This window comes from Lolium perenne, chromosome 3 (assembly GCF_019359855.2).
Source record: "Lolium perenne isolate Kyuss_39 chromosome 3, Kyuss_2.0, whole genome shotgun sequence".
Lineage (NCBI taxonomy): Eukaryota > Viridiplantae > Streptophyta > Magnoliopsida > Poales > Poaceae > Lolium > Lolium perenne.
Window position 1 is genome coordinate 134,300,890 of NC_067246.2, and position 26,067 is coordinate 134,326,956.

A 26,067-nucleotide genomic window follows, 5' to 3' on the forward strand; every position below is an offset into this window, starting at 1 on the left:
TATTTTATAAAATTCTTTGAAATACTCACTTAAATGGGTATTTTGGAAATGTCCAAAATGCCCTCGGGCCCACCTGTCAGGGTGAACCCGAGTGGGTTGGGCTCAACCCCGTTGGCCTGGTCCGGCCCACTCGGTCGCCCTCACTTCCTCCTCTCTCTCCCTCGCGAAACCCTAATCCCCTTCGGCTCCCGCGACCATAATCGCCTGCGCCGTCGCCGCTTTAATCAGACCGTCTCCGGCCATCGCCGGCGACGAGATGCGGCGGATCTGGTCCGCCTCTCGATGGCGGACCTGATGGTCCTCGTCGATCTGACGCTCGCTGCTTCCTCGACTCGCCCCAACGCCTCCGCTCGCCTGCCGTGGTGTGCCGCGGCGATTTCGTCGCCGCCGACGCTCCTGGCGCCGTGGCGTCGCCGTGCCCTGCCGTGGTGGTGCTGGGCGCTGCGGCGCTGCCGTGGCCTGGCTTGGCCTGGCGCCGCTGTGCCCCGGCGTGTGCCGCCGTGGCCGCCATGGCCGCGCTCTTCGCTCCGCCTCACCAGTAAGTTTCTCCTCCTCCGTCCTTCTCTGCTACTTGTTCTACTGCTTCTCCTTCCCTTGTCTAGCTCTGGCCACGGCTGCTCCTCCTCGTGGAGATGCCTGCCGTGCTGATGCGCTGCTGTTGCGCCTAGCTAGCTTGCGCGTATGCTGTTGTGCTATGGCTTAGCTCGATGCTGCACTATTACTGTTGTGCTAGCCATGGATGCGCGTGTGCTGCTGCGGTGATGCTGCTCTGTGTATGCTGCTGCCATTATTCCTAGCTTCTGCGCTGTGCTGTTCTTCTTTATCAGTTGCTGTTGTAATCCATGAGCCCTTGCTCATGAGCTTGCTGTGGTGTTGTGCTCAATTTAATTGTTACTGCTGCTGCTATCTTGCTCTTGCCTCTCCTGTGGGTGCAACCACTTGCCTCTGGCTTGATCATGATGCATGATCCTTGCCTTTGGCAAGTGCCAGTGCCCTGGTGTGCTATATCTTGTGCTTAATTTCATGAACATGCTCAATGGAGCATTGTTGTTGGCTTAACAGCACTATCCAGTGATGAGTGTTGTGTGCTATCCTTTTGTAACTTGATCCAGTGGTACATCATGCCTTTGATGTGCTTCTGGATACAATTATAAAGTCATTAATTCTGTATTTGTTTATTCAGTTATGGCTTGGGTGTAATTCTTTAGTAGTTGGCTAATTATTGATGCTATGCTTGGCTATAGCAACCTGTAACAAGTGCTAGCAAGCTCTGGTGATCATATGATCATCAGTTGCTTGATGATTAACTATTGTGCTTCTGTCTGTGCCTAACTGGTGCTCACTCTGTGCTGTGTGTGCATCACACATGCTTGGCCTGGTGTGTGATGGTGCTTGCTCAAGCATCAGTTGATGCTTGCAATGATCCATTGGATCATCTGCAAGGCTCTGGTGCTTTGATTACTTGTGTAGTTCATTTATCTGTATTAGCTTGCTTTATTAAATGGATAAATGATGTGAACTGCTTGCAGTGATGATCATTTCAATGAATTTGGTAGGGCTAGATGGATGCCAACCACTGGTTGGGTACCCTATCCCACTTCTGAACCCTATTGGGTGATGATGTGGTGGCTTTAGGTGTTGGCTGTGGGTTGAGGTGGCCCTGGCAGCTCTTGGATGCTGTCATGGGTAGCTCCCCCTCTCTGTGGCTTGATGTGGCTTTGTGGATGCATCTCTAGCAATTCCTTGTTGGATTTCCAGTGAGCTTTACTGTTGACAAACAAAAATAGGCACATGTTGCCTATCTGTCTGATGGTATTACTAGCTGTAGGTGCTAGGTGATTTGGGCTAGGCTAGCTGTGAATCCATCGTTTGCTGGGTTTCCTTAGTTGTGCCACTCATTTGACATAACTAGTGTTCCCCTTGGATGATTTCCTATTGGCCTCTCCCTTATTTGCTTGCACCAAATGGCTTTGTAGCTAGATGATGACACAAACAGGGTTTCTACCCTTTTTGCTTCTGTGACATATGCACATGCTTAATTATGAGCAAAACCATGGTTTGCTCATGTTCATCTGGTATACCTCACTCCAGCTCCTAGAAATTTGGTGTTGGTGTAGAGGTTTGCTTCTGATTGATGACTTAAGCTTGCCCTGCTCCTCCTGGCTAGCTTGAGCTTGCTCTACTCCATCTTGTGCTTGCTCACAGTTGACAGTTCTTGGTGAAACTGTCCCTGGATGGTTTTTGGTGGTTTGCTGTTCTTCCTATTCTAAGTGTTCTTGTGTTCTTGGTGCACTTACCCAGCTGCTTGTGTCGATGGACTGGTTAGAGTTTACTGTGGAGGCTTTTATCTGTCTGGCCCCTTTCTTCTCTGGTCGACAGCACTGCCTGGCAACACTTGGTGACTCACTGGCTGTGTGAGTTGCTGTTGTGCATGCACACTAGCTGTGTGAGCAGCTAGTGTGTGTGTGTGTGTACCTGGTGCTTGGGACTTGGGCTGTGAGAGGATCAGCTCGGCAGCCTGTGGTCATATCCTCACATTTTTACTTTCTTTTGCTAATCTGCCAAGTGGCTTTGCCACTTGGCATAATCTGTTTCTCTTCTTTGTGTGTATGCAGGGACTTGGAGATGATCAAGATGAATTGCAAGATCATCTTGGTCAGGGATTGCATGAAGATCAACTTGTAGTTTAGGAAATTTCATTAAGTTGTAATCTTCTTTCTTTTTCTTTTTTTTCCATTTTGTCAATTCTTGTAATGTGTTGTAATATTTCAAATCTGAATATTGTAAAGACAATGTATCTTGTGTGATTATCAATAAAGCTCGAATTTTCTCTAATGAGCTTTACTTAATATTTGCATTGTTCATATTCTTTAGTATTCATAATTTGTATAAAGAATTACCTCAATATTGAATTATGAGATATCCATATGGTGTTTGAATTTGAAATTCAAATGCAACTTGTGTTTGAATTCAATCATGCAACTTAAGTTGTAATGCAATATATCTCCTCTCTTCTCAAAACCCTAGTTTAGTTAGGTGAGAATCAAGTTTGTCGCACTCTCGAAACCCTAACCCTGTAAGGTGTCGAGAGAGAAACTTGTCCCCCTTCAATGCAGTTTTGTTTTAAAAGCGCGAAATTTCCCCAGAATTTACGATGCGGTGCACATCCCTTTCTAAAATCTACCCCTCGATCGTATCTAAACCTGAGACATTACAGAACCCCGAAGTAAAAACTCCTCCTTTACTTTCATTAAGCCCTTCCAAAAAGGCGAGTCACTTGGTTTTGCTGAAACTTGTGACAAAGTTTTAGAATGCAAGTATTTCTTAGTGAGCAGCTCTTGCCAAATTCCCTCCTCATTAAAAAGTTTGTAAACCACTTGCTGAGCAAACTCTTATTTTTTTAAATCTAGAACCTCTACTCCCAAACCGCCCTGGTCCCTGGGTCTACATATAATATTCCATTTCGTTAGCATGTATTTCTTCTTGCGACCATCACTTTGCCAAAAGAACCGGGACCTAAAAAATCTAGCCTTTTCCGAACTCCTTTCGGAATATCGAGAAAAGAAAGCATAAACATTGGCAGACTAGTTAAAACCGAGTTAATCAGAACCAACCTATCGCCATATGATAAAAGTTTCCCAATCCAACTACTTAATTTTGTCTCAAACCTGTCCTCCACCGGTTTCCATTCACCATTTCTCAATTTGCGGAAATGGATTGAACCTATGTCACAACCAAAAAGAGATTTATAATCATCCTCCCTCTGTTTGGCCTTTCCAAAACAAAAAAGTTCACTTTTATGGAAGTTTATCTTTAGGCCTGACAATTGTTCAAAGATACATAACACTAACTTCATGTTAAGTTCCTTTTCAAGATCATGTTGCATAAATAATATGGTATCGTCAGCATATTGAAGAATAGACAAGCCCCCATCAACTAAATGTGGAATAAGACCCTCCACTTGGCCATCTTCGTTTGCCCTCGCAATCAGAATAGCAAGCATATCCGCTACGATGTTAAATAAAATTGGTGACATTGGATCCCCTTGACGCAATCCTTTTTAGTTTGGAAATAATGACTTATGTCATTATTTACCCGGATCCCCTTGTATGTCCAGAGAGGAGATCACTGTACATGGACTTCACCGAAAAAACACCAGAAGCCGTTAAGTTCCATTTGAATCTATCCTCACTATCATTTAACTGTACCATAATAAGCCTGTGTAATAGATGTGTCCATCTTTTCCATTTGTTGTCATTTAAAGTCCTCCTAAAACTAATATTAAGAGGATTCGTCGCAAGCACATTTTCAACCGTGACATTTTTATGATTTACAATATTATAAAGTGATGGGTATTCTTCCGCCAAAGATTTATGATCTAGCCAAATGTCCTCCCAGAATCTGGTGTTCATCCCATTGCCAACCACAAAAGAACCCCGAGATAAAAAATCCTCCTTTACTTTCATTAAGCCCTTCCAAAAAGGCGAGTCACTTGGTTTTGCTGAAACTTGTGACAAAGTTTTAGAATGCAGGTATTTCTTAGTGAGTAGCTCTTGCCAAATTCCCTCCTTATTAAAAAGTTTGTAAAGCCACTTGCTGAGAAAACTCTTATTTTTTAAATCTAGAACCTCTACTCCCAAACCGCCCTGGTCCCTGGGTCTACATATAATATTCCATTTCGTTAGCCTGTATTTCTTCTTGTGACCATCACTTTGCCAAAAGAACCGGGACCTAAAAAAATCTAGCCTTTTCCGAACTCCTTTCGGAATCTCGAGAAAAGAAAGCATAAACATTGGCAGACTAGTTAAAACCGAGTTAATCAGAACCAACCTATCGCCATATGATAAAAGTTTCCCAATCCAACTACTTAATTTTGTCTCAAACCTATCCTCCACCGGTTTCCATTCACCGTTTCTCAATTTGCGAAATGGATAGGAATCCCTAGATATCTAAAAGGAAGTGAACCTATGTCACAACTAAAAAGAGATTTATAATCATCCTCCCTCTGTTTGGCCTTTCCAAAACAAAAAAGTTCACTTTTATGGAAGTTTATCTTTAGGCCTGACAATTGTTCAAAGATACATAACACTAACTTCATGTTAAGTGCCTTTTCAAGATCATGTTGCATAAATAATATGGTATCGTCAGCATATTGAAGAATAGACAAGCCCCCGTCAACTAAATGTGGAATAAGACCCTCCACTTGGCCATCTTCGTTTGCCCTCGCAATCAGAATAGCAAGCATATCCGCTACGATGTTAAATAAAATTGGTGACATTGGATCCCCTTGACGCAATCCTTTTTTAGTTTGGAAATAATGACCTATGTTCCATTGAGCTACGGGTAAGTGTGCTATGCCGCTCTGGACGCTCTTCTGGGTTTCGAGATGGCTAGGAGTTATTGGGAGCGAGTTGGCTACAATAGCCATGTTGATCGTCTCAACATTTAAAGAACTATGTGTATGAACTATATGTGTCTTTCTATAAATCGTCTTCAATATATATTGAAGTATGTGTATGTGTCCTTCTATAAATCGTCTTCAATATTTGTAGGAAATCATCGCTACATTTTCCTTGTGTATTTTACATCTCTGCATTCACTCAGTCCTGGGGCACGTTCCTTGTATACCAAAATTATATTAGTCCATGCCTCTCCAAGGAGGAGGCCTAGAGGATGACAATAGACGCCTCGTGCATGCCGCCACCTCCACGTCCACCTCCATCACCATGGGACTAGTGGCCGGCGCCGGCTCTGGTCTACCCTCCACCTACAACATATCCATTGCCTTCCTAGGCGCCCAAATGTCCCTGCATGCACGAGCCCTAAGCTGCACCGACCATCCCTCCTCCTATGTGATCGATCTACTATCTGCCAGCGCCCAGGACCGACGGTTGTACCCGATGCTCCACCATCACGCTGCAGAAGATGCCGTTCCAATTGCGATTTACAAACTTAAAGATATTATTTGTCCAATTGCGGTTTACAGATTGAAAGATACTAATTATTTGGCCATATTATATGAATAATGCATATATTATTTGATAATAATATTTAAAAAAGAATAAACCATAATTATTTCATATTCAAATTCCTCATATTTTTCTAATAATAAAGCATATATTATTTAAAGATATTAATTATTTGGCCATATTATATGAATAATGCGTATATTTTTTACAATAATAATAATAAATGAATAAAAAATAATTATTTCATATTAAAATTCCTCACATTTTTCTATTAATAAATCATATATTATTTCAATTGCGGTTTACAAATTTTAATATATTAATTATTTGGCCATATTATATGAATAATGCATATATTATTTAATAGTAATAATAATAATAATAATAATAATAATAATGAATAAAAACATAATTATTTCATATTCAAATTGCTCACATTTTTCTAATAATAAAGCATATATTATTTGTCCAATTGTGATTTATAGATTTAAAGATATTAATTATTTGGCCATATTATATGAATAATGCATATGTTATTTGATAATAATAATAATAATAATAATTGAATAAAAAAATAGTTATTTCATATTCAAATTCCTCATATTTTTCTAATAATAAAGCATATATTATTTGTCCAATTGCGATTTACAAATTTAAAGATATTAATTATTTGGCCATATTATATGAATAATGCATATATTATTTGATAATAATAATAATAAATGAATAAAAATATAATTATTTCATATTCAAATTCCTCACATTTTCTAATAATAAAGTATATATTATTTGTCCAATTGCGGTTTATAGATTTAAAGATATTAATTATTTGGCCAACCGAGACTAGAGCCTCTTACGGGTCGGGACCGAAGGTCCTGTCTCCACTAGCCAGAAATCTACCGGCGCAGTTGACCGAATAGATCTTGGGCGGCGAGGCCGGCCGGCGCAACCGAAAAATATTTGGCCTCTAAAGACGCGACAAATGTGGCCAAGAATCTACTCCAACTCCGATCCTGTCTCCGGCGCGGAGAGGCCCGAACAGACGGCGTGTACTACGGTGGTGCCGCGGGGTGGGGTTGGGGTGACGGCATCACATTAGGGCAGCAAAGAAGGGGAATATAAAGCAAATCCATGCAGTAGTTTTCGCTGTCCCTGACCTGCGGGACCAGGTTAGAATACGAGGAGACTCGGCGCGATCACGCATCATCCATGCATACACAAATTTAACGCATATTTGGACCATGTTTATGTCTCTGGACACAATCCAGTCACTATGTATCGGATCGCTTGATCTAAGTGCAGACGCATTTTTCAACCGCGCATTCGCACAGAAGCCCCGCACTTGCCCACTGGTAAGTACTGTGCCGTGACATGCCGTTACCTAGCTGAGAGCGCAAGTAGGCACGCAGTCGTGCATGCAGCAGTCCGTAGACGTGTCGACGTACGTACCTCTGCGATGCGTGTCCGTTAGCGTAGCGTGAGGCGTGCAGGTATTATTGCACGAGTGCACGCACCTGACACCACTAAAGAATTGCACGAACGGGACGTACATAGTCACTTTTCTCATCATTAGTTTACTAGCAATAAAGGGCGCGGCGGCACGACTCGCCATTTGGTGGATGGACGATGATAAGTTTTAGCAATGTTAAATACTTATGGGTTTTAGGTTTTAGTATTTTTTCCTTTTCAGAATTGTGATTGTTCTAGCTTTATTTTAAGGCGCATCGGATTTGTTGTTTTTATTTTTATGTGACACCTTTACATAGATCTTGCAAAGGGCAGATGTTAACAGAGGTGGGCATGCATTTTTAGATGTTAATTGTGTTTGATGGTCGTATCTGCAAAGGTGGACAACATTCTTGGGCGTACTCCTTTTCCTAGTGACAGTATGTAGCAGTTTCAGGTGGAGGAGTCAACTTTGTAAGGTTGGTGCAACGACACACCCGTGTAGTGGCTAACAATAAAAGACATAATTTAAATGCATGACTCTTAGAGAGAACCGCTTTTCTTTCCCATTAATTTTGCAATACTCTTTCCTATGTGAAATCGATTAGTTTGTTAGTATAGCAAAGCTAAACCTAAGTTAGATTACAATTATTGTAGAGAACCAACCTGAGGTTGAGTGGTTAGGAGGGTGGTTGTGCACCCATCCCACCATAGTTCAAACACCAGGTTTGCCATCTGTTTGTCACATAAAGGTGGAATATTTATTCAGTGAAAAACGACGTTCCCGTGGACGGTGAGGCGGCTGTGGTGACTTTGTCAATTTCAAGATCCAATCCACTGGCTCAGTCTTTCGGAGGTGCTCATAGGGATAGGGTGTATGTGCGTTCATAGGGATGAGTGTATGTAAACGTCTGCGTCTGTACCCTGTTTTTTTAATACAATTATTGTAAGCATCCAAAAATATTCGAAGGATGCAGTTGCACATGGCCGTACATCTGGTTCAAATCAAAGCCACTTTCAGCCTACATTGATTTCGCACATACCTACCTAATAAGCACATCTCGAGACTAATTTTCACTTCTATATATTTCCAAAAAGAATCAGTTACCTTAAAAAGATGACTGTAGAGCATATTAAAAAAAATGGTTACATACTATGTAGCATATTAAAAAATGGTTACATACTCAACTGAATGCCCAAGATCGATGAAATACGATAACTTTACTCTCATAATCTAACCGTGTCTCTGATCAGGTAGCAAGCTCCCGTCTTTCATTCTCCAAAGCATGTCGCATCAACAATAACCGCAAACACAATTCTCCTACAGTGAAATATCCTTGTTGATTGGTGCTCTAGAATCATACTAATATTGCCGAACATCTAGAAAAGACAAAAGAAGGCACATACATGCAAAGTAACATGGAAAAAAAGTTAACTGCAGATTCAATTCAATGGGCAAGCTTGGTGTTTTACTTGTTCAAACGACTCCCTTTCACCGTGAACAAACATCCTAATAGTCTATAGTCCACCGAACAGCCAAACCATAAAATTGATGATTGATAGATTCAATTCACTTTTTTTTGCATACACAGGTCAATGTGGTATTTTGAATGTCTACGAAAGGAGTGACGAACCATTTAAATTGTAAAATGACAAGTACCTCAAACAGTCGCAGGACTCTCACAACATAATTAATTTGACACACCGCCAAAAGTGAGGAACTTTAGTATGGACTGAAACATGGATCAAGTTTCTAATAACTAACTCTGAGTTAGATATATAATATCGCAAATTTGGTATTACACATGTCTACAATTGTACAAAGAGTGTACTTGGACAACTATCCACTTCTTTTTTTAGAAACCACTACTTGTTTGACAATCTAAGATATGTCATTACGTGCAGAATTTTATTTTATTCAAAAAGTGACCCAAAAGAACTTCCACATATATTCTGACTGGAGGGCCCACAAAATATTGAAAGGAAAGTTCTATTATGTGTGTAACCATCCTTATAAACAGACATAATAACACATTATATTTTCAACATAAATTATTGACCTTATATGATGGCTCGGTTACCATATTGCTCACCATTGCTGAAGCAAAACAAAGACGATCTCTAGTGAGAATACACTTTGTATATTTACTTAGAAATAAAACTATCTCCCTTAAAAGGATGCCTATACTTGTAAAAGAACTAATTGGATTAGTCCAAAAGAAAAATATTATTTTCTAAAACTAACATGAGTTCAGTAAGACAATAATTGCATTGTGTCTGATGAATCATGTACATGCAAGATAACAATTAATACCTTGCCGTACAGACAAAGATCAATGTATAAACTACGCAGCTATGTGACTCCTAGCAGCTTAGCATATATGTCAGCATACCTGATGCCGGAACATAAATGGTGTTGCAAATGTAGTCAACTTAGAATGTAGTACACCTAGCCAATGTTCAAGAAATCGGTAATCGTTAACTGCTCGATCGGCTTGAGTTTAAAGATTAATTGAAAATCGGCCTATTAACTGATTTAATCGGTAGATTATTAACGGAGCTAGCGAGTAACGCATCCGATTTGCCCTATTCGATAGGGTCACCTCACGAGCAGCGTTTAATCGGACGATTACTCGTCTACTCGGCCGAGTTTTCGAACAATGCACCTAGCTAAGTTTTTTCCTTCTCCCTATTTTATTCCTCGAGATGATCTGCAGGTATTAATAAGTTAAAATTTTATTTTCTAGGGCCAAACTATGCATGAAATTAATCTGCAAAGATAAGCGGTCCCGAAACAATATAAGGAAAACATAAAAATTAATCCTGCAATCATCGCTTCGTGTTGTGATCGCTTATCGTTTTGTACTGAATACTGAGTAAATAAGGCAATACGGAGCACAAAAGAAAATGGAATCTAGAGAATAAATAGTGAAGCTACAACTTAAGAGAATACCTTTGAAAATGATGAATCTGTTGAAAAAAAATAGTGAATCTGATGAAAATTCTCAACAAATTTCTGTCATTTTCATGATTGCCATCAGGCATCAGCAGAGTCTATGGTATCTTGAGAGCAACCTCAATCTTTGTAGACAGTTAGAGTCCGTAGATTCGTAAAAAGTAATTATGTAGATTTGGAAGAAATATGACCATACCAATAGAGAAAATCCAAGCACAATTAACTTCTCAATTAAACAGTTATTCACATGACCACAAACAACCATTTCACTTGAAGGACAATATTTATAAAGTTGGAACTCTTTTATCTACGTCAGATCATAATGGTGTAGGCGTGTAGCATATCGAGCCGGCACTTGAACCACACTAACTGTAGTTCAACTTTGATCAATTTGAAATTGCAGCCATAAAAATGGGGTAAAGGAATCCCATACTTTATTTCTCATTAGTTCATGTTGGACAGATCAAACATTAGAAATCGTAATTAAGGGGAGAAGGATGGGATACCACCATAAAGAATCACTGCCAATATGCCAAAAAATAAGCCCTCACCACTTATAGTCCACTAAACGATATTTACAACGCAAAATAGAAGTGTCGGTATTATCTTGCCTTACTTTTTTCTCGAACACATTGTGTATTAGAAAAAAAACATCAAGAAGAGCAAAAAAATTCAGAAAAAGCAAGGAAAAAAACTGTACAAAGTTATTTTGTTAATCCTTAATGTTCTATCCCGGTGGGTCATCAGGGGGCATAGCATCCAGGGGAAGCCGGCGTAACGCCCTAGCACCGGCAAGCATCCATGGTTTGGCTTCTTCAAGGACAGATTGAACCAGGTCATGTCTGTGTGGGGCTAAGTTTTTGAAGATGGCATCATTGCACGTCTTCCAAAGTCTCCACATTGTGAGATCCCCTTTCTGAACTACAGGGTCAGAGTTGGTGACAGCCAGCCGTGAACTCCATGTTGGGATGTGGCATACTAATAAGACATTATCTTGCCTTATTAGTGTCCGCAGGCTTGAAACATCCACAACGCACTTACTCAATCAATACTGAGATCGAGTGACTTGGCTCTGTCAAACCACCGAGTAATTTGCCCCTACACAAATACTGCAAACAACAGTTCCAAAGGCACAGATCAATCACTACCAAAGCACAGCAATGCTTCAAAGCATTTCTCTGATACAAATTTATCAGCTGCGTCGGTATTTTTTCCCGCAAAATGCAAACAGAACCATTTGCATGGTGTGGTACATAATCAAAAATATTATTCCCTATTGACGTAGCTGGAATAGATTAAGAATCCTATCTCAGTTATTAATACTGGTATATATAAATATCTACTCACCAGTCAGAAGGAAGACAAATACGACACGACACACTGAAGGGAAGAAAATTTGACCGGCAGAGAATATTCAGTAGTGTACAGTCAAAAATAATAAGCGTGTTTGTTTGTAGCCATGCAACGCAATGTATAGCAAGCCACGGTACATTGCAACATATGAGCCTAGTGCAAAAACAGAATGCAATGCCTGCAAACTACAAGTCTTTCCCATGCTTTCTTACATTTGTAATTATCTGAATCCAAGAAGATATATACACACAAGAAATGTGGAGGCCGTGTATTGTTAATCTAAGGTCTAATCAGTCAATTAGATTGCAGGGTACCTGAAGGCTTCTAGGTATATAGAAAGTTTGCCTGATTCACGTTTGTTGAGTACAGAGAGGAACAACTTAAGTCGCACAAATGTTCAGGGGAACAGAATGTGAAATGCACTATATGCATAAAGAACACTAACAGTACATCTATGAAATCTAGGATTTAGAACTTAAATTCGATGTGTAAAACTAAGCGAGGAGCAGAGCAGGGAACAAATAGGGACTTACTCTTCTAGGGCATACCTCAATAATCGTGCTGGATTCTGTTTCTTACAATAACACTATCGCTCCAACTTCAAACTTGCCAGAACATGCCACACTTTGCGGTTGGCAATTCATGAAAATGCCAACATATATAATTATGTAGGAGCATACCTTGGGAAGGCCAAACAATTCCAGACATGGGACATGTATTTTATATTTATCTCTTAATAGACTTACTTTCTCTCAACATCACTTGCAGCCTACGTGCCAGAAGTTGTCCATGGAAACAAACTACCTGATGACCACAGTATGATATTTGCAAGCAGGATGGGAATGCAAAATTTTCTTTTGTGCTCCCACACATTTATTACCTGAAAATTATCCAAAATACACCTCTCATTAACATGAGAACAGAGGACGTCAGGAAAATCAATGTTTATAATTTGCATATCCAACGACTTATAAGTCATAACTATTATATTAGGCATTACATGATTGAGAAAATCAAATGATTTAAAGAGGCGCCTCCAAAGACCTATAAACCATAAGCGAGATATTTTGAGTATATAAAGTTTCAGGAAAACAGAGATTAGGGTGAAGCCATCCCCCACGATATGGAAGCAAGATAAATGCCCGAGCCCATGATCTTCCTGAGACCGGATGGTGAGACGCCGCGCCTTTGTGGTAGCCACAAGTTGAAGAATAAAAGAAGCCTCTATTATAAAATTACTAAGGCGGCCCCAAGGTGAGTTAGAAATCAAAAGATAAGCAATGTGTAAACAAATTCAGAAGTGAAGCATCAGCTCTGATATTGCTTTAAATTGTATTACATACCTCATTAATGGGTGGACACTAATAGAATGTAGAACACTGACCACATAACCGACGGTGAAGTTAAATTCGCAGCTGGGTCTGGTGTTCAGACTTCAAGGATGAAGTTAGGACGATCCAGCCAGAAGTACAATCTGGTTAATATATACATTTCCGTAAGTTTCCTATGCAGTTGGATGCACCATTGTTGCCTAGAATAATACTAATTGACATAATATCGTGCAACTGAGTTTGCGCTAAGCTCTACGTGGTTACAGATCATAAAATGATCGAATTAAGACGTGAGGTTTTCTAGGTCAGCTTAATACGAAATAGCCACAAATACTACTACATGAAATGAAAATTTCCAACAGGCTAAATATGATAATAATATGCTAAGGATCAAGTTAACATGGAGAAAATTTATGCTTCGGGTCTCATAAGTTGTTCCACTCTCTACAGTGGTATCTCCAATAGATAAAAAAAATTATTCGTCACAGGCTCAGAAGTTCAATGGAATCAGACTTTTCTAGATCTCGACCTATATACTCAATCCACCATGTATTAACCCCCTGTTGTGGCATCCAATAAAAATATTCACGGGAATTCTCATGTCGATCATGATTGGGCAGCTACCTCGGAGAATTGAACAACCCAAAGCAATGACAATCTCAACTCGTCTCAATACGTACAAATGACGGCGAGTTGAACCTTAATGGTAGCCTACCCAGAACCAGCAGCCAGAGTGGAAAGGTCCAGGTATCCTGAAACCAACAGACATAATTTGCAAAAGCAGAATAGGAACAATCAAAAGTATACAGGAAGCTTAACAGAACTCATGGAGAAACATGATGCAAAAAAAAAATTTGCTTCATGCTTTTGAAAAGAGAAGCAATGCTAGTGATCCTGTTCATGTTTTAATAATTCTACAATAACAAAAGAAACAAACAAATTGGGCGAGTATTTCCGTTGTATGTTCAGTACAATAAGTCAATAACAAATCTTAGCTAGCCATCTAACTCCAATCCGAACATTTGGACATTACCTCGGTAGATAATCAGCTCGGCCAGAACCAAAAACACTACTCTGGTCGGCACCGCTCGTCTCTCGCCCATGGCCTGGCTGTGCCTGCCCACCACCGTGCAAAGTTCGAGATCGACGTCTCTGACTGTGCCTGTTAGACACCCGCGCCCGAAGCATGGCTGATGCGCCGCGTGCCTGCATCCTCTTGATCTGATTTGGGTGAAAAAACATTGTAGTCACATCATCGCCTAGATGTAAATCATGTCGGAGGAGAGGGAGAGCGCCAGCACGTACACACACAAGGGGTGGGGGGCTACCTGTGCCGTTGCTGGCGGCGGCCTGGCGAAAGGCGACGGGTCCTAGACGGACAAAGTGGCGGAGCCGGCTCCCAACCCGCCAAATCGGCGGAGACTGCTCCCAGCGTGAGGCACAACTTGGGTGTATGCCAGCAGCAGCGCGAACACCCAGCGGCAAGGCCTTGCACTGTCCGTTGCAGGACTATGTCCTTGGCGCTGCTCCTCCCGGTAGGCCTCGCGAGGCATCGGCCGACGACCGTCGTCCTGGCGCTGCTCCTCGATCCCGGCATGGCCTTTCGGTAGCCGTGGCGGCAAACGACCAGCCCGGCGAAGCCCTTCGCAACACTCGGCAAATAAGCACGGGGCGGCGGGCCTGGTCGTCTCGGCAAGCCGAGCTCCTCCTCCGCGCCGCCAGCAGCCTTGGGGAGCCGAGCACCTCCTCCGCGCCGCCCGCAGCCGGGGAGCCGAGCACCTCCTCCGCTCTGCCGACCGCTTAGTACGGAGAGAATGGAGCAGGTGTGAGGGAGAAGAGGATCGATCTCCGCCGGTCCATCCAGATGACCCCTCGCGCACTGCCGGCACTGGCAGGGAAAGATGATGATGAAGAAAGAGGAGAGGAAATTGAGATGAAATAATGGTCAAAGCGGTGCCATCAAGTGCTTGTCCCCCCATGGCCCACCACCATCCCAAGAACATCTCAGCTATGGTCACACCGGTAATACCCCAGAGCATCTCACCGTCAAAGGCCTAATACATCATCAAATAAATCTGAACTATCTCAAATTCTTGGAGAGCACCAAAGTGGTACACGTAAAGAAAGGTGCAGTAATCAATCACCACAAAACACACGTGTTAGCTCAGAGTTAATCCAAAAAGTAATTCAAAATTATGTGAAAAAAGATGTTTGTTCATCTTTAGTATAGTAGTTATGCGCGGAGTAGACGGTGGCCCTGCTCCATGGATCCACGATCGCGGGTCAGAGCAGCCATCGTTGAACTAGCCTTGGTTTATTGGGAACTATAGGAACATTATTCTCCCTTCAAAAACTAGGATCAATATTGTTTTTCACATTGAATATAGTATGTTCGTATTTACACGCGTGTATTTAACCCAGAATGCCCAACAAGCACACATGGCGTGGTCACACAAGTCAAGCGTACCAAGATAATAAAATCATTAAGATTAGTCACAACGAAAAGTATCATACAATAGATCATGCATATGAACCAGTTTATGATACCAACACTATAATGCATAGTACCAGTGTTTTCTAGAATCTCAATGTAAATATATGTATATGATATATTTGTCATTATATTTCCTAGTTTTACGTGCTATAATACCATATCTAAGTATGATACCACTCTTATATATTTCCTCATTAATATTTTGTAACACATTAGATATTTGCTAACATAGCATAGATGATACTACCTATGCCATTGTGGTTAGTCTAACCCAAACACACCACGGTGCTCAGCGAAGGGAGCCGCACGATTAGCACTTGCTCTTTGCCCTTGTGAGTAACTAGTCTCGGCACCCAACACAACCAGAGAGCATAAACCTCGGATTGCCCTATGATTCAAATTGTCACTTGTTGTGTTTGTTATCCGATTAGTACGTACTTCCTCCTTCCCAAATTAGCATGCCTATATTTTTTAGTTAAAATTAAACTTTAAAAAGTTTGAGTAATTTTTTATCAACATATATAATTTTAAATTCTCATATTATGAAAATATTTTTCATGTTGGTTCTAAAAATATTGATATGTGATCATAATTGTTAACATCTTTTATAGTTGGTCAAACTTTAAGAAGTTTGATTTTATCAAAATATTATAGGCATCCTATTTTGTAAAAGAGGTAGTACTTACTCCGTTCTTAGATAAATTATTAATATTTGTATTTATACAAACAAACAAATGTACTCCCTCCATTCTAGTTTATTAGGGTATACGTACTTCGAGAAAAATGTTTAATCGTATGTGGTAAAAATGTAAAATATATACCACAAAAAATACCATTATATTCATACTTAAACAAAGTTTTAAATGGTATAATTTTGTGGCATCTGTCTAGTATTTGTTGACCAAATTAATGGTTAAAGTTTTGCCTTAAAGTATGTACTACACTAATAAACATGTACTCCTTATGGAGGTAGTACTTCTAACTCTTAGCTTAGGGCACCAACGGCCCATTTCAGACAGCAAATATGTTCATTTTGATCCGTTTGGATCGGCCCACGAACATATATGCTTGCCTTTCGCATACTTTTTTCTTTCTATTTCACCCAATTGACCAGCATACAGATGGAAAACAATAATGTATTGCAACCAAACTAATTTAAATAGTTCACAACTGAAGGGATGGTATATGCGACTAGAGGAGGGGGTGCGGGGTGAATAGAGCTGCTCAACGGCGTTGGCTCGCTGTGACGGTGAATAGAGCTGCTAACGTCGTTGGCTTGCTGTCACGGTGGAGGCCCCCGTGCCAACGGTCTTTCTGTGCCGACGGTCTGTCTGGACCTGTGCCGACGATCTTTTTTTCTTTTCCGACCGTGCCGGTCAACACAAACTTTTCTACGCCGATGGCCTTCATCGCGGCCTGCCCTGTTTGGGATCTATGCAGATAGCCCCGATAAAATGCCCGCACATGTTTTGGCCGTCTGCACCTTGACGTTTTCTGTAGTGATATGTGTGAGGAAACATGGTAGCAACAAGTTAAGAGCTCTTTTACGGTGATTGGCACGAAACCTTGGCTCCGTCTAATCAAATCTAGGTTTCGTCTAATCTAATTTTTCGTGACCGTTGATTAAATCCATAATATTTTTTTGTGTAATTCCTATAATGCTTCAACAATTCAAAACATCCGTTCAAGAGGTTAAAAGTGATCTATGGCCATCATCAGTTCACCGAAATCAAAAGGAGTCACATAGATCGTCGACCATCCATCGTCATCTCCCTCTCCTCCTTGCCTTCTCCTAGTTGATGAGCGCCGCCGCGGTCATCTCATACATATTTCTTTCTTTCTTTTTTCTCATGAGTTGATCCATCCGGAACGTGCCTGCATGGATCGATCCTCATGTAAATGCGTATGTGGACTTTAATTAGTTTCATCGATCGAACTCGTTCGTCAAGTTCTGTCGAATGGAAGCGCGATAGTCGCAACGTATGCGCGAGACCCAGATTAATCACCACCTCTCTTTTTTTCCTGCTCCGAGCCAGACAGCTGGAAACGAAGAAGCGCGGTTGTCGCGCGCGGATCGCTGTGATGACCTCGTACAGTGCTTCCAGTGTCAAGTCGCCCATGGTATGGGAAAAGTGTGGTGGAGCAGGTGCGCTCCATGCACCTTCTCATTTTTTTTTCTATCTCTTAAATAATACAATATTTCGATTAGATTTTTTTGAAAATCACTCAAAAACAACAAATAGAATGGAGGAAAAATAGTTCAGATTTTTTTTGCAAATTTAAATTTTAAATTAATTAAAATTCGAAATAAATTCTTGAGATACATATATAGATAATGACATAAAAAATTCAAAATATTTTTCCCACATTCCAATTGTTATGTTTAAATGATCTGCAAGTTTTTGACTTCAAACAAAGTGTGGTGTGAGAGATACAAAAAAGAGAAATTGTTTGAGAGGGGAACAAAAAGAATTAGCACGGATCTTGATGGAGTATACATGGTGTGGATACAAGTGCTCACCAAGCACCTGCTCATACGTATTCCAATTGGTGCAGTCGCACGATGACTGCTGGACGGGGCTAGTGGTGGAGGGAGGATCTGTACTGCGTGCGAGAGAACGGGGCGACAATAACGGGGACACGGCGGAAGGAATCGGCATTTCATCCCCTCCGCCTCTGCTGTCATCAGTGCTCCACTACTCCAGCCGCCGCTGCCCAGGGTTCTCCGCGACGGAGATGGAAAGAGCCAAGTTTCCTGGTACGTGCTGGACGGTAGGCGATAGATAGCACTGAATACGAGCTTTCCATCGACCATGGCGGGCGGTAGGCCGCGGAATCGGCAGCCGACCGGAGTGGAGCTCGCCGTCGCATACGGTGAAGCTGGGGTGCAGACCGACAGCGAGATAGAGGATTTTATTCATTGACACCGGAGAGAGAGGATATGGGCGTTGCTTTAAGATCAGTGTAGTATCATCTGATGCATCGGCTGTTCAGAAGGACGTTCGTCTTTAATAATTTTCGTAAAATATATTTAAGGTTCCGGTCCCACAATTTTAGTTCCATCCGTTCGGTTCTGTCTATTTGCCACTGGTAGATTGGGGTGGATGAACGATTATTAAAAATATCAATCATCGTAAAACTTATAACAAGTTAATTGATCAACAGTTACATAACTGAGTATGTATAATGGACAGCGCTGAGTATCCTCCGGAGGCACGGATCCACCCAGCCTCCGGATCGGTAACCGTTCGATTAACTAATTCTGACCGTCCGATCTGGAGCTCCTTCTCCCTCTCTCCCGCTTCTGCTTCACTGAAGCAACTCCGTGTTTGGTCGCAGCATCAAACCAAAAAAGCTAACCACTCTGGGATGGATCGCGGGGGAAGACGGCGAGGGCGGCGCGGCGGCGCGCCAGGTAGCAATCGGCGGGGGACGCTGCAGCAATCGACGGTGGGAGGATGGCCCACCTACTCCGATCAATCCTCTACCCCTCGGAAGGGAATCCAAACCACCGGACCACGCCACCCTCAAAGATGACATCCTTCTATGCTTCAAATCATGGTCGTCCCCGCCGATGTGAGGGTGCTCAGGCAAGCACCAAAGAGGGTGAACCTGTGCTGCAAGGTTTTCGTGCCCGCTACAGCAACCCTGAAGTAGTTTTTACTCAGGACCCTGAGATTGAAGAACCTTCTGCTTCGGTGAGTGATCCTACCTGGAATTTGTTGCTAATGTTGCTAGGGTTTCAGATGTTTTGCTTTCCTCATGATGATTTACATGTTGTCCTAGTGCTTCAACGTAGCAGATGCTATGTGTGGATAGTGTGACATTGCTTCATGTTTGTTTGCAGAGTTGCTGCTTGGTAGCAAGTTCTTATAGGTAGCAGATGTGAATTTATTCATAAAATAGAAGAACAAAAATGTATCAATGACTTTTGCAACAACCAAATAATGTTTCAATGTCATCTTAATTTCTCACATTGTTTCATGAAGAACAAATATAACACTGTAGTTCCAGCCAATTATCTGATAACTAATTTTTGTTCTATTGTGCTGCCATACACCATAAGTAAACATTGTGCCAACTAAACCATAACTCAAAATGTTTGCAGAGTTTTGTTGCTGACAGCATTCTAGGAGGGTTTGATCTCAACCAGCAATATAAAGATAATTGTGATGTTGATGCTACGGTGAATGTAAATGGTGAGTTCGCACCTAAACCAGGAAGTTCTTCTTTTGTGTCGGGGCCAGAAAGTGTTGCGTTTGTTCCGGGTCCAAAAAGTGCTGCAAGTGGTAATGCTGCTGAAGAAGCAGCTGATGAGATCTCTTTGCAACCTGTTATTCCTTATGTTGGCATGGAATTCGATGATCTAGAAGAAGCATATAAAGTCTACAATGACTATGCCTACAAAACAGGGATTGGCATAAGAATAGGAAACACAAAATACATTACAACACGCAATGTACCAAAGGATACAATACTGAACAGGGTGTTCGAGTGCGTCCATACTGGAAAAACTGCTGCTGCAACTCAAGGGACCCGAAACAGAAAAGATGCTGCTGCAAACATGATGGATAGTACAATTGACATGAGCAGCTTCACCGCGGAGAAACAATCAAAAGATAAAGGGCTGCAAATGGACATGTCTGATACAAGGCAACGAAAGAGACTGTTGCGCTACGATTGCAAAGCATATATGCATGTTGGCAAGCGAAACGGTCGTTGGACAGTAACAGTTTTCACAGAGGATCACACACACCCTATGGTGAAGCAACTAGGACGACGCAGATATTACTGCTCACATAGGAAGGTGCCAGAAGAGGACTTCCAATTGCTGCAAACCTTGCATAATCAGAATATTAGTACTGCTCAGATTATGGGGTGCCTAGGAAATGTTCGTGGTGGTGACCTGAGGACATTGGGTTATGTGAAGAGAGATGTTTCGAACATAAGAACAATGCTTCTAATGATGTTTCGCTGTGAGACATGAGTCTGACAATTGAGTACTTTGAAAAAAGAAAAAGTAGAAAGCCCGAGCTTCTTTTATGCAACACAATTGGATGAGAATAATGTTGTACGGGCTCTGTTCTGGGTGGACGGGAGAACCAGGTCGTTGTATCCAAAGTACAAGGACTGTGTCTTCTTTGACACTACCTTCTGTACTAATAGGTACAATAAGCCTTTTGCACCAATAGTCGGGGTAAATAACCACACACACACACAATTGTGTTGGGATGTGCTGTGCTTTGCTACCTGATGAAATATTTGAAACATTCAAGATGATGGCGATGAATCAAGTGGCGCCTGATCATATCATGACAGATCAAGATCAGCAAATAGGTAATGCAATATCCAAAGTCTTCCCTGACTCAATACACAGATGTTGCTTCTACCATGTGGTGAACTTGGCGAGGAGGAAGCTCGGTCCAAAATTAGTTGATGGGCACCCTTTTGGTGATGCTTTTTATTCATGCATATATGGGACAGATTCACCAGAACAATTTGAATACTGCTAGAAGCACATGCTGCAAGTACACTCAATGTCAGAAAACAAACACCTACAGAACATGTGGGACAGTCGGAAAAAATGGGCACATGTCTATTTCAGGCACATATTCTTCCCGTTTACATCTACAACTAGAAGATCTGAAGGGCTGAATTCATATTTCAACAAGTTAGTTCGACCAAGTGAATCTGTGTGGAATTTTGTGCAGCAATATGAATTGTGCCAGAACTTCATGCTAGATCGTGAAGATAATGCAGGTTTCATAATGGAGACAACAGGGAGACCTCTTTGGGGAAGGTTAGATACATGGAACTTCCTCATGATGCAACTTTCGATATGTTCATATATTCTTGCATCAATGAAATGTAATAATATATATCTACAATAGCTAATAGTTGTTTATGTTTGCAACTTTCATTTTATGCAGTTGGAACATTGAAGCACAATCTCGGAAATTCTACACCCTAGAAGTGTTTGAAAGGTTCCAGAAAATGATTTCGACATCAACAAGGTTTCATCCAATGTTCCAAACATATTGAGTTTTGATCTTGTTCCAAACATTGGACTAGATATGAAAACATATTGAGTTGAAGTTGTTGCTGCGGAATCATTGTATTGTTGTGGCTGCAACTCATTCGAGATGTGTGGCCTTTTATGCCCACACATCATCAGAGTAATGGTGCACCTAAATGTCCAAGAAAAACCAGCAAGGTACTTGCTTCATCGCTGGTCTGTTGCGGCAACAACAACTCCACCAGACCCTGGCGCAAACACAATCAGATTCGGGGTTCGTACGACCAACACACTGATGTACAATGCACTGTGTAGGAAGATGAAGAATCTTGCGTCAGATGCTTGCTACACCGAAGATACATATGCAATTGTGTCAAGCATGGTTGATGAAGCAAGTAAAACTGTAAGTAACATGAGGAGAGCTCTAAATGGAATGCAGAAACAGCCAAAAGATATACAGCCGGAACAACATGAAGCAGGACATCAGAATAATGAAGCACAACAAAATGCAGCAGTAGATGAAGCACAAGGAAGTGGCAACCTGCGAAACGCACCCTGAAACAAGCCTAAAGGTCATCCAAAAGAAACAGAAAAGCGACATAAACCTTTGGTCGAGCTAAGAGAAGAAGCAAACAAAAAGAGAAAGAAAAAGGCGAGTGAATCCAAGTCCAAGAAGGAACCTGCTGCAAAATTGAAGAGAAGGCAAGGGTGAAAAATGTCCCTCTTGCAACAAAGAAGGTCACACGATACAAGAATGCACGTGGATGAAACTTGCAAGACAAGCTGATGAAGCGAGAGCTGCAGGGGTTGTATTGAGGTTATAGATGCTGCGATAATGTTTAGTACAGAAATGTAGTCAGGTTGATATTATTAGTACACATAATTGAAAAAGTATTGTAAGAAACACATCTATAGGTTTACACAAAAAAGTGCAATGCATATCAGATTTGTTTGTTGTTCAGTATAAAATATCTATTTTGAAGCAACCTGTGGTACCATGTAAATCATTCATACATATGCTTTGAAGGAGAAGTGTACCAGAACCTTTATTTGGTTGAAGCATTAGGTAAAAGTATTAGAAGCAGAAATTCAGGTGGTATGAAGCACATACAAAGTGTTTTTGCAGCATGATATTAGACAAAAAAATGCTGGTTATTTTTGGTAGATGATGTTATGAGCAAAGCAAAAGGAAATAAGTAGCATAATTTCATTCTTTTGGCACAATTGCATTTTCCTATTTGAAACAATTTGGTAGCATTTCCTTGCAGTACGAAAATACGGAGAAGCATTACAAAAATGGTACAATTTAGTGCTTACATATGCTTTTGAAGCAACACAATTTGTCTTTTGCAGCTTATCAGATATACATTTGAAGCAACAAAATTTGTCTTTGTAGCTTATCAGATATGCTTTTGAACCAACAAAATTTTTCTTTGTAGCTTATCAGATATGCTTTTGAAGCAACAAAATTTGTCTTTTGTAGCTTATCAGATATGCTTTTGAAGCTAGAAAATTTGTGATTTATAGCTTATCATATATGCTTTTGAAGAAACAAAATTTGTCTTTTGTTGCTTATCAGATATGCTATTGAATCAACAGTATATAAGTATTGTTGTTTGCTGCATTAAACACAAATGAGTAGCATAGGGAAAAACATAAATCTTTGCTGAATTACAGCACAAATAAAGAAGGTCATGATATATAAACATCATACTCCCCAAAAGATTGCGAAATATGTATTGTTGTTTCATATTGGAATAACATATGCGTCGAAGAAGGCTTTGTAGCACACATAGAAAACGGAGAAATCTAAATGAAGCTTCCATCCATTTACATAGCAAAGATCAAAGTTTACATCCGCCCGCAAAAGGACTACAGAAACGACGATCAAACTAGTACTATCAAAAACTACAGAAACTCCTACTTGGACTGCAACTCAGCATCCATAAGCTTTTCAACCGACTCTGTGTTGTCTCTGTTGTTGATTAGGCTTGATGCAATGTATTTGCAAATATCTGGAATGACCTTGTCATCAAACTCTGCCATCACCTTCCCTGTGAAATGGTCCATGCACAGAAGAGAGAAGAATCCACAATCAAACCTATATCATAAAAAAGAAAACATGGAAGCAATTAGTGTGTGAGTTGTATGTTTGGGTAACAATTTGGATTTTGAAAAAAGTCTCCCAAAAACAACGAAACTTACGTTGTCTTCTGTTGTGGATGGTCAGGAGTAGACAGGTTGTAAAGGGACCAATCAATCTTTGCTAGACCTGACTCATTGACAAGCCTCATGAAGTTTGTGAACTACGAAGTAATAAAAGCAAGTGTAGTTAGTAGAAGCAAATCATTAATCATATGGTACATGAACTATTTGTATCACTAACCAGATTATTTGCAGCTTCTTGCAACTTGCTGGTACCATCAGCTTTAAGCAATGAATAAAAAATGTGGTACTGTTTGTGCACAAGATTGACAGAACACACAATCCAGTGGTACTCTTTCCCAACAGGAAAGTAAAGCTATGAAAACACCATTGAAACAAATAAGAACCTTCTTTTAGGATTTTTGACTTGCTGACCAGATGATCTTTTAGAAAAAATGACATGCAACAGAGAAAAGAAGGTACAAATAAAGCTCACCAGATCATCTTTTAGCATTTTTGACTTGCTGACTGTGACTTGAAATCTTTCATGCATTCATTTGGATTGAATGTTGCTGGATCGACAATTAGCTTAGTCCGGAAATTTCATGACAGTCTTGTGAGTTGTGGTGGAGGTCTTTGCTGGAAAAATGTTTCAAAAGTTAAGTGGGGGAAGTACTAACCACCATATGATGCGAGAATGCATACTATTTCTTGATCGGTTGCTTTTCGCTGCCAATAATGATGCTTCACGGTTGAACTTCTCAGTCCACACATCCATTACCTGGCTATCTAGTGGCATTCGAGGCTTGAGAGAAGCTACAAAGCTCTTGTATGTGCAAAAGTAGCGTCCAATCTGAACAAAAGATTTGCTGCGAAGAAGCATATATGAAAGCATAAAAAAGTGAGTTAAATGCTTAGAAGCAAAAAAGTTTCAAATAATGAAGAATAATAGTAAGAATACTGAACCTCCTAAATTGAACTAATGAAGCACATGGTAGTATCAATTGAAGCAACATCTATTTATTAAAGAAACATACTATTTTAACAAATGCAAGTATAAAAGAAAAATGTGAACTCACGGGATATCATTCTTCGGCTGCCTCTTTAATTTCCGACCATGTATGACAAATTTGTCGTAGGTCTGAACTGTATCTTGAGAGACCCGAATCTTCTTCATTTTAGGAGGTGTAAGCTCGTCCTTTGCTGCTCTCTTGGCTCTATTCCTCTTATCAACTGTATCTACCCCAGTAGTAGCATGTTTCTCAACAGAATCTATAAGGAAAACATCTAAAGAGGTAGAAGAAAAACAAGGAAAACAGAGGGTCATGTCAACCCATTGAAACGAAGCATACAAGACGATAAAAACGTTGAAACAAATAGTACACCTGCACTCTTGGGACCAATTGGTGTCTTTGGCTCACCCAAATCAGCAACTAGAACAATGATGCATATACAAAGATCAAAACACAAAATAAGCTGCAGCCGTGCAATTAAAAAGAACTCACGACATGTTCACAAAAGATATACAAAAAACACATACTTGCAACAAGTGGAATCTTCAGAACAGCCACAACAGGCAGGTTTCCCACATCAGACGCTTTACCTGGTTTCTCCGGAGGATCCACAACAATTGCAGCGGATGGTTTCTTCAGAACAGCAGCAACGACTGGATTCTCCACATCAGGCGCAGCAGGTGCCTTATTATCCACAACAGCCGCATCAGTTGGATTCTCCACGACAGCCACAGGAGGTGCCTTTTCCATGGCACCCGCAACATGTACCATCTCCACAGCAGCCGCAATGGGTAGTTTCTTCAGAACAGCAGCAACAGTTGGATTATCCACAACATCCGCAACAAGTTCCTTCTCCACGATGGCAGCTGCAAGTGGTTTCTTCAGAACATCTGCTGGAGGTGGATTAGCCACAGCAACCACAAAAGGTTGCTTCTCCACAGCAGCCGCAGACACATCGCCATGTTTCTCCACAAAAGATGTTTTTTCGACAAGCGGTGGCTTCTCCAAGTCAGGCACAGGAACTGGACACACAGAAGATGCAACAGTATCATCACCTGCAGTAGCAAATGAACCAAAGCTTGTGCTGTCTGGGATTGTATTGAAGTACTCCCATTCTTCAGAACCTTGAGGAAACAAATCCATTGAAGGATGATCCGGAGCATGGTTCCATGCTTCTGCAGATACACCCTTTGGAATACTTGAACGAAACGGAGATCTCACCGGACTATCAACAGAGTTCAACTCACCAGTGTAGCCTTCTTTAAGTGAAGAATCAACAAGTATTGCAGGCTGTGGAACATCTGGTTTGCTGCTGCATTCATGGACCTCCGGATAATCTTCCAT

At 41.0% G+C, this 26,067-nt stretch overlaps 1 long non-coding RNA gene across 1 annotated transcript; it reads right to left on the minus strand.

Annotated features, from left to right (window-relative positions):
- Positions 1–10,965: 10,965 nt before the first annotated feature.
- Positions 10,966–15,093, minus strand: LOC127342494 (uncharacterized). Its single transcript, XR_011755420.1, has 2 exons — positions 14,384–15,093; positions 10,966–14,276 (listed from the first exon to the last, which is right to left on the minus strand). It is a non-coding gene; the product is annotated as an uncharacterized lncRNA (long non-coding RNA).
- Positions 15,094–26,067: the final 10,974 nt, after the last annotated feature.